This window comes from Cajanus cajan, chromosome 9 (genome assembly GCF_000230855.2).
Source record: "Cajanus cajan strain Asha chromosome 9, NIPB_CcT2T_4, whole genome shotgun sequence".
NCBI lineage: Eukaryota > Viridiplantae > Streptophyta > Magnoliopsida > Fabales > Fabaceae > Cajanus > Cajanus cajan.
In genome coordinates, this window is record NC_138525.1 from 39,005,347 (window position 1) to 39,013,640 (window position 8,294).

Genomic DNA, 8,294 nt, shown 5'->3' on the forward strand with positions numbered 1-8,294 from the left:
AAATAAAAAAATATCAAAGTATGTGCATCAAGACTTTGGTTGAGACTAGAAAGAAAATCCAGTATTCTATATATAGCGTTAGAATATGCATATTGAATGATGTTTGAGATAAATGTTTCTTAAAAATAAGAAATTCCATGATTCCATGAGTCCATGTCATCTTGTCACTATTTCATGTTGTTTCTTTGCATTGATAGAGTTCATATTTTCTGGACTCAATTATTGACAAGTGATTAAAATGTTAGAACAATGAAATGACAGAAAAGCAGGAAAATGGTCCATTAAAACATTAGGTTCAGAGTTTCAAGCTACTTAAGATCTTTCTCAAATTGTAGCTGCTACTTCAAACCTAACATCATCCTTGTGGTAACTAATCATAAGCTCTTTAGAAAAAGGCTTTAGATACTTATACAACCATCAATAGTCAGCATAATTTAATCAATTGCTTAAGAGATTCTAGCATGATCCAAAACCATATTTCTAAAATGAAGTACTATCACAATGCATTTATTTGTTTCAGAAATCAAAGACATGCATATTCAGAAGTTGCATTAGATATGGAACTAATAATAAAGCAACCAACATGATCCAGGTTCCAAACAAGATCTGATTGAAACTTAGTCTGAAATGTGAGTGGGCCAACCTAGCAAGAAAAAAGTACATGAGAGAATCAATGCATTGAAACTAAATATAAACGTCAAATTCAACCAAATTTTCTGAATAGAAACTAAATTTTTTCACAGCCTATAACATCTACAATTTCAAATTTGTATCAACATTGGACTGTCATTGTCCAATTTTACTTACTATTGAGTTCTATTTTCTGCTTATTTTTTCCTTTTAATAATCTAATTGAAGATATTCAATCCTTCTCTCTGTGTAATTATATTTTAGGGCTACTAACTAAATTACCATGTTTCTTTTTCACCATTCACACACCACCCGTAAAAACAGACAAACAAACAAATAACCATTTTCAACATCTTTTCAACCAATCACGAATCTGCGACAACAATTGTCAAACACTTTCTCTTTAATAGAGAAAATTGCAGAAAAAGCAATTAATTTAAAGATTTCAACAAAGTTATTCAACAAGAGAAACATTCATACAAGAATCCAATCAATTTAAAGATTTCATTAAAGTTATTAGGGATCCTCACCTTTTATGATACTTCCCTTGTAGTGCCCACGATGTACTCAAACTCCTTTCACTATTTGTGAGATAGGGGCTGTGACCAATTTTTAGATATATCATTATGTTGATGTTACCGTGAAACTAAAAGCTAAAACAAAAAAAGAAGAAAAAATAGGTAAATTGATAATGACAAAACTACATGAAAATATCATAAGGCATGACACAAGGTAAGCAAAGGAAGAGGAAACAGCCACAACATTGAATTATACTTGAAAGTGAGGGCGAGAGAAAGGGTTGAGCAACAAGCCACGATTGTCTTTGGAAATGTGAAAAGGTGGGAGATTGGCCCTAATGTCTTCCTCTAGGGAGGAGAAGGGGAGAAGGTGGGAGGAGCGATGCACGCGGATGAGCGGAGCGGTGCGCGGGGTTAAGCAGAGTGATGCGCGCGGCTAAGCAGAGTGGTGTGACACCCTCTACCCCAACATAAATATACAGTAATTATAAAAAAATAAAGATTCTTCATCATAAAATAGTCAAATCTCCAACCACATAAGGGTAAAGAGTTCACATTCATAAACTTAATCCAAATAACATATCAATGAAATTACAAAGAAATAAAGCTGAGTTTTCGAAAATAATTTAATAAAAAATAACATCTTAATCTAATCCTATCTACGCCTCGATGTCACATGGCCTATTAGAGCAAAGCTCAACATAGAAGTCAAAGCTTCATCACCAACATCCTCAGCCTCATGCTGATGATCTCTTCTATAATAGTCAAAGGAAAGCAACACAAGAGAAAAGGGAGTGAGAAACATCTCACTCTGGCTCACAGTGTAGGAATATACACCGGATAGACAAACACAAACAAAACATATATAACAGATAAATTAATAATAATATCACATCTCACTCATTCAAGACATAAAAATATCAATTTATCATATAACATTAAAATGCACATGGATGGACACGGACTACATTTTATCATGCATGTGGCTCCAGTAACATATCACATGGCATATTGTCGCTAGCAATACACAAAGAGTAGTCTAGGAGTACATGTCAGGTCACACCCTCTGCGCACTCTCACTAGAAGGACAGACTACCAGAGTCTCGTCGGGATAGCTAAGCGCCGCAAGATACATCCCATGCACACAATGGACGAGACTAGGACTTACAAAAATCGAGTTATCCCCAAGGACAATTCCCCAAAGCTTTTACACTAGGGGGCCTTCTCTGGCAGTGTATTCCATATCGTACCCTTAAAAATATTCATGCACATGATGCATGTCAATCAAGACTCTATGCATTCTCATATCACATTATCATGTCTCATTATCATGTCTCATCATCATGTCATATCTCATGTCTCATATTCACATTATAACATTTCATGGTCATATCACATTATCACCTTTCATAGTTATATCACATTTCATAGTCATATCACATTATCATATCTCATACACAATTTTCACAGAGCACTTTAATTCATAGCAAAACTCATCTATTTGCAAAATTAAACACATATTCATACATCTCAAACAACAAGGAATACAACCGAACAATAAGAAGATAAAACAAAAAATATTATAAATATGTCTATTTCTCATATGGTTCCCACGGGAACCCACAAAACATTCTAATTCATGCAATAAATATTTAAAATAGTGTAATTTACTCATACAATTACCTCTTCAAACAATCTCCTCTTACAATCATCAATACATTCTTTTGGGGTTTCCGATAGGAACCCATAGATATATTAAAATTATACATTTATATTTAAATAACATGCAAAATTTGTCTATTTGTCATAAGGTTTCTCGTAGGAACCCACAAAAATCTCAAATCATACAATTAATTACATATAAGAAAAATAATAGACAAAACAGGTACAATTGGGGAAAACCCCTTATATATAAGCATACAACAAACATAGGATTGGGGGCGAATCCCACTACCCAACATATGTTCCCACACCCAGAGTAAGGTTTTTCACTCCCCACTTACCTGGATGAGCAGAAGACGAATGGTCTTGGTGTGATCTAAGATCGTTCCTGAGTACTCTTCCTTATAGCTCTTTGTTTCTCCTCTTTTTTTTCCTAATTCTTCAGAACGCAAATGAGGCAGATAGGGTTAATGCTACCTGACTCCTTTCTTAAAATTAATCCATTGGGCTGGGTCAACCCAACCCATTTTCCTTCTCTTCAAACCCACTTCTCTTTTTCCTCAAAATAATTAAATAAAATAAATACATGTATATTATAAAATATTTTTCCTCTATAATAATAATATATTTCTTACCCAAAATATAATAATATAATTTCAATAAAAAAAAATATTGTAACGACCCACCCTAGGCCGTCACATCAATAACCAACCAAAATAAAATATATAAAAATAAAGAAAATAGAGCAAAAGCCAGCTACGCTAGAGTGTAATTATACAATAACATATAAATTGTTTCCAAAATATATAATATAATCTGCTATAGCAGAGTCATCATCCTTAGTAAAGTTATACAGTAATCCAAAAGATAATATAATTACAATGTCATGAAAACATTAAAATAAGACACCCTAGGTGCTGGTCAAGCTCTAAACCTAGCCACTCCTCAAAGTAGCTATCCAAAAGACTCCTTGCTAACCCAAAGCCTCACACCTGATCTGCTCCCCCACAAAGTGAGATCATCACAGTCCAAACCACATGGAAACATGCAAGGGTTAGCACATATAAAACCAACCATAGTACATGATAAAATATCATTAAACAGATATTTATCCAATATATATATATATCCGCACCAAGGAAATAAACCTTATAAATAGTTATTTCCATGCCAAATATAAATCAAATCTAAAATCCAATGCATACAATCCACACCATTTGTATACATATTCCACATCCAGAAACAAAGTCACACCACTGTATAATTATTCAATGATCTCACACCAACATATCCTCACAATGTTGGCCTCAACACCATCCACCAAGTGTTGACACGCACGCTGAAACATATCAGCAACCCAGGAATCACACCTGACCTCTCATGGAATTATACAGCTGGAATTACGTCGTCACGTAACCCTGGTGATCATGGCCACTTCATCCATCGGTATGACTCGGCCTGGCCCCCATACCGGTAGCAAATAGAATACTTAAAGGAGTACTTCAGAATCCACCTAACATCTGAAGTGGTTTATCATATAACCTTTGGAAAAATTCCACATTGGAATCCTCACCATGGGATTCCCAATTTCATATTTTTCCAAAGATTATATCCTGATCTCACCAAGAGATCTAATCCATACCATAACCTTACTCCTTTAAGTCCTATTTACTTTTCCAAACCACATACACAGCATATTCCATAATTAAACATAACCATAACCATGCCAATTTGTCAATATAATAATAATATAAATATCCAAAACAACCATCAATTGATCCAAATTATACTATATGAAATGAAAATCTCCACATAAAATAGCATATTAAAATTATACTATTCCTATCCTGGTCATACGCACTAGATTAATTTTATAAGCACTACCCTTACTTAACATACTAGATTAATTTTATAAATGCCACCCTTACTTGTATAAACCTGAACTGAAACTCGGGCAGAACCTCCACCTCTCTCCTTAAACAGGAACCGAAACTCGGGCAGAATCTCCTCTTCTCCCTCCTCTTTTCTCTCCCTTGGCAGAACCCCCTCTACTGGATTCTTCTTCCTCTCTTTCCTCTTTTCTTTCCCCTCTTCTCTCTTTCTCTCTCTAGGAATTCTTCTCTCTCAAGGCATACATTTCCAACACCCCAAGGCCCCTATTTATAGCAAATTTTCGCCACCTAACCAGAACGGCCCGTTCCGAAAACGGAACGCCCGTTCTGAACCCTTCAGAACAACGTAAAATTTTCGACTGGAACGGCCCCGGAACGGCCCGTTTCGAAACCCAGCAGAACGGCCCGTTCTCCTTTCGGAACGGCCCGTTCTGCAAGGAGAACGCCCCGTTCTCCAAGCAGAACGGCCCGTTCTGCAAGGGGAACGCCCCGTTCTCCAAGCAGAACGGCCCGTTCTCCTTTGGAGAACGGCCCGTTCCGGCCCTGTTCTGCACAAACACAGAACACGCATTTTTATCTTTTGGAACGGCCCGTTCCGCTTTTGGAACAGCCCGTTCCAAAATCCGAAAATGCCCCAAAAATTTTAATAAAATTACGAAAATGCCACCGATAATTACTAAAATGCCATCCAATAATAAGATTACAAAAATACCCCTATACCTTTGAAAATTTACGAAAATGCCATAATAATAAAATGGGTATTACAATTCTCTCCAACAACAAAAATTTTCGTCCTCGAAAATTCACTTACTCTAAAAGAGATATGGGTATTGATCCTTCATCCTTTCCTCCAACTCCCAAGTAGCTTCATTAGTAATCTCATCCCAAATAACTTTCACCAAATTGATAGATTTACCTCGCAACTGTTTAACTTTCTTATCTGCCACTGAAACTGGCTGTTTCTCAAAAGTTAAATTTTCCTTAACTTGTACTGCCTCTGATTCCAAGACATGACTCGGATCGTGAATATACTTTCTCAACTGTGAAACATGGAACACATCATGCAGATTAGAAAGGAATGGAGGTAATGCAATCTGATATGCCACTGGTCCAATCCTCTTGAGAATTTGATACGGTCCAATAAACTTAGGATTCAATTTCTTAGCTTTGATAGCTCTTCCCACACCTGTGGTAGGAGATACTTTCAAAAACACATGTTCTCCTTCTGAAAACTCCAAAGGTTTCCTCCTTTTGTCTGCATAAGACTTTTGCCGACTCTGAGCAGCTCTCATTCTTTCCTGAATTTGTTTCACCTTTTCAGTAGTCTGTAAGATGATCTCTGGCCCCACCATCACTGATTCTCCCTCTTTAAACCAACACAAAGGTGTTCGACATTTCCTCCCATACAGAGCCTCAAACGGTGCCATTCCTATACTTGCATGAAAACTGTTATTATAAGTGAACTCGACCAAAGGCAACATCTCTTCCCAATTCCCTAGATGATCCAAAATACAAGCCCTCAACAAGTCCTCCAAAGATTGGATAGTCCTCTCAGACTGCCCATCAGTTTGTGGGTGATAAGCAGAACTGAGTCTCAACTTAGTTCCTAACGCCTGATGCAAACTCTGCCAAAATCGGGATGTAAAACGAGGATCCCTATCAGAGATGATACTGGAGGGCACACCATGTAATCTAACAATCTCCTTAATATACAATTGAGTTAACCTTTCTAAGGACCACTTTATATTCACCGGAAGAAAATGAGCACACTTAGTTAATCTATCCACGATCACCCAAATAGAATCACAATTCTTAGCAGACCTTGGTAATCCAACAACAAAATCCATGGTTATACTATCCCATTTCCATTCTGGCACTTCCATCATTTGCAACAAACCTCCTGGTTTTTGATGTTCTACTTTAGCTTTTTGACACACCATGCAAGATGCAACATACTCAGCTATCTCCCTCTTCATACCATTCCACCAGAACATTTTCTTCAAATCTTGATACATTTTTGTCATACCTGGATGTACACTCAACTTACTTTTATGACCTTCCTCAAGTATCAACTTTTTCAACTCCTCATCTTGTGGAATACAAATTCTACCCTTATACCTCAAGATTCCATCCATATCTTGTTTAAATCCTTCAGCTTTCCCATAACTCATCAACTCCTTAACCTTGTTCAAACTCGCATCCTGAACTTGTTTTTGTTTCACCATCTCCAAGAAATCACTAGTAATGGTAGTCATACCACAACTAATAAAATTTGAGGCAACAACAACATTAAGATTCATATCCCTAAATTTCTCTACTAACTCCATCTCTTTAACCATCATGTAAGACATATGAAGAGATTTTTTACTCAAAGCATCTGCCACCACATTTGCTTTACCTGGATGGTACATTAACTGAAAATCATAATCTTTCAAAAACTCAATCCACCTCCTTTGCCTCATATTTAACTCTTTCTGATCAAACAAATATTTCAAACTCTTATGATCACTGAACACATCAAACTTTGCTCCATAGAGATAATGTCTCCAAATTTTCAAAGCAAAAACCACCGCAGCCAACTCTAGATCATGCGTAGGATAATTTCGTTCATGAGTCTTTAACTGCCTAGATGCATAGGCCACAACCTGCCTATCTTGCATAAGAACACATCCTAAACCTTGATGAGATGCATCACAATAAACCTCAAAAGATTTATTAGGATCTGGCAGAATCAACACTGGAGACGAAGTCAACTTTTCCTTTAGCTCTTGAAAACTCCTTTCACACTCCTCCGTCCATATAAAAGGATGATCCTTCCTGGTCAGCTGTGTCAAAGGCATAACTATTTTAGAAAATCCTTCTATAAATCTTCTATAATAGCCAGCCAATCCCACAAAACCTCTAATTTCAGTAACTGATTTTGGACGCTCCCACCTCAAAATCGCTTCCACTTTTATAGGATCAACTGCAATTCCTTGTGCAGAAATCACATGACCCAAGAACTTAACTTCAGATAACCAAAACTCACATTTTGACAACTTTGCAAATAACTGTTTCTCCTTCAATACCTGCAAAACTATCCTCAGATGTTCTCTATGTTCTTCCATAGATTTAGAATAAACCAGAATATCATCAATGAACACCACCACAAACTTATCCAGAAAGGGTCTGAAAATCCTGTTCATATAATCCATGAAAATAGCTGGAGCATTCGTCACTCCAAAAGGCATGACAACATACTCATAATGGCCATATCGTGTCCTGAAAGCAGTCTTTGGTATGTCCTCTTCCTTTACCCGAATCTGGTGATACCCAGATCTCAAATCAATCTTGGAGAAAACAGAAGCTCCCCTCAATTGGTCCATCAAATCATCTATCCTTGGCAAAGGATACTTATTCTTGATTGTCAATTTATTTAACTGCCTGTAATCCACACATAACCTCACACCACCATCCTTCTTCTTTACCAATAACACTGGTGCTCCCCACGGAGAGACACTTGGTCTGATCATCTGCTTCTCCAAAAGCTCCTCAACCTGCTTTTTCAATTCAAACAACTCCGCTGGTGCCATTCTATAAGGAGAAATGGACA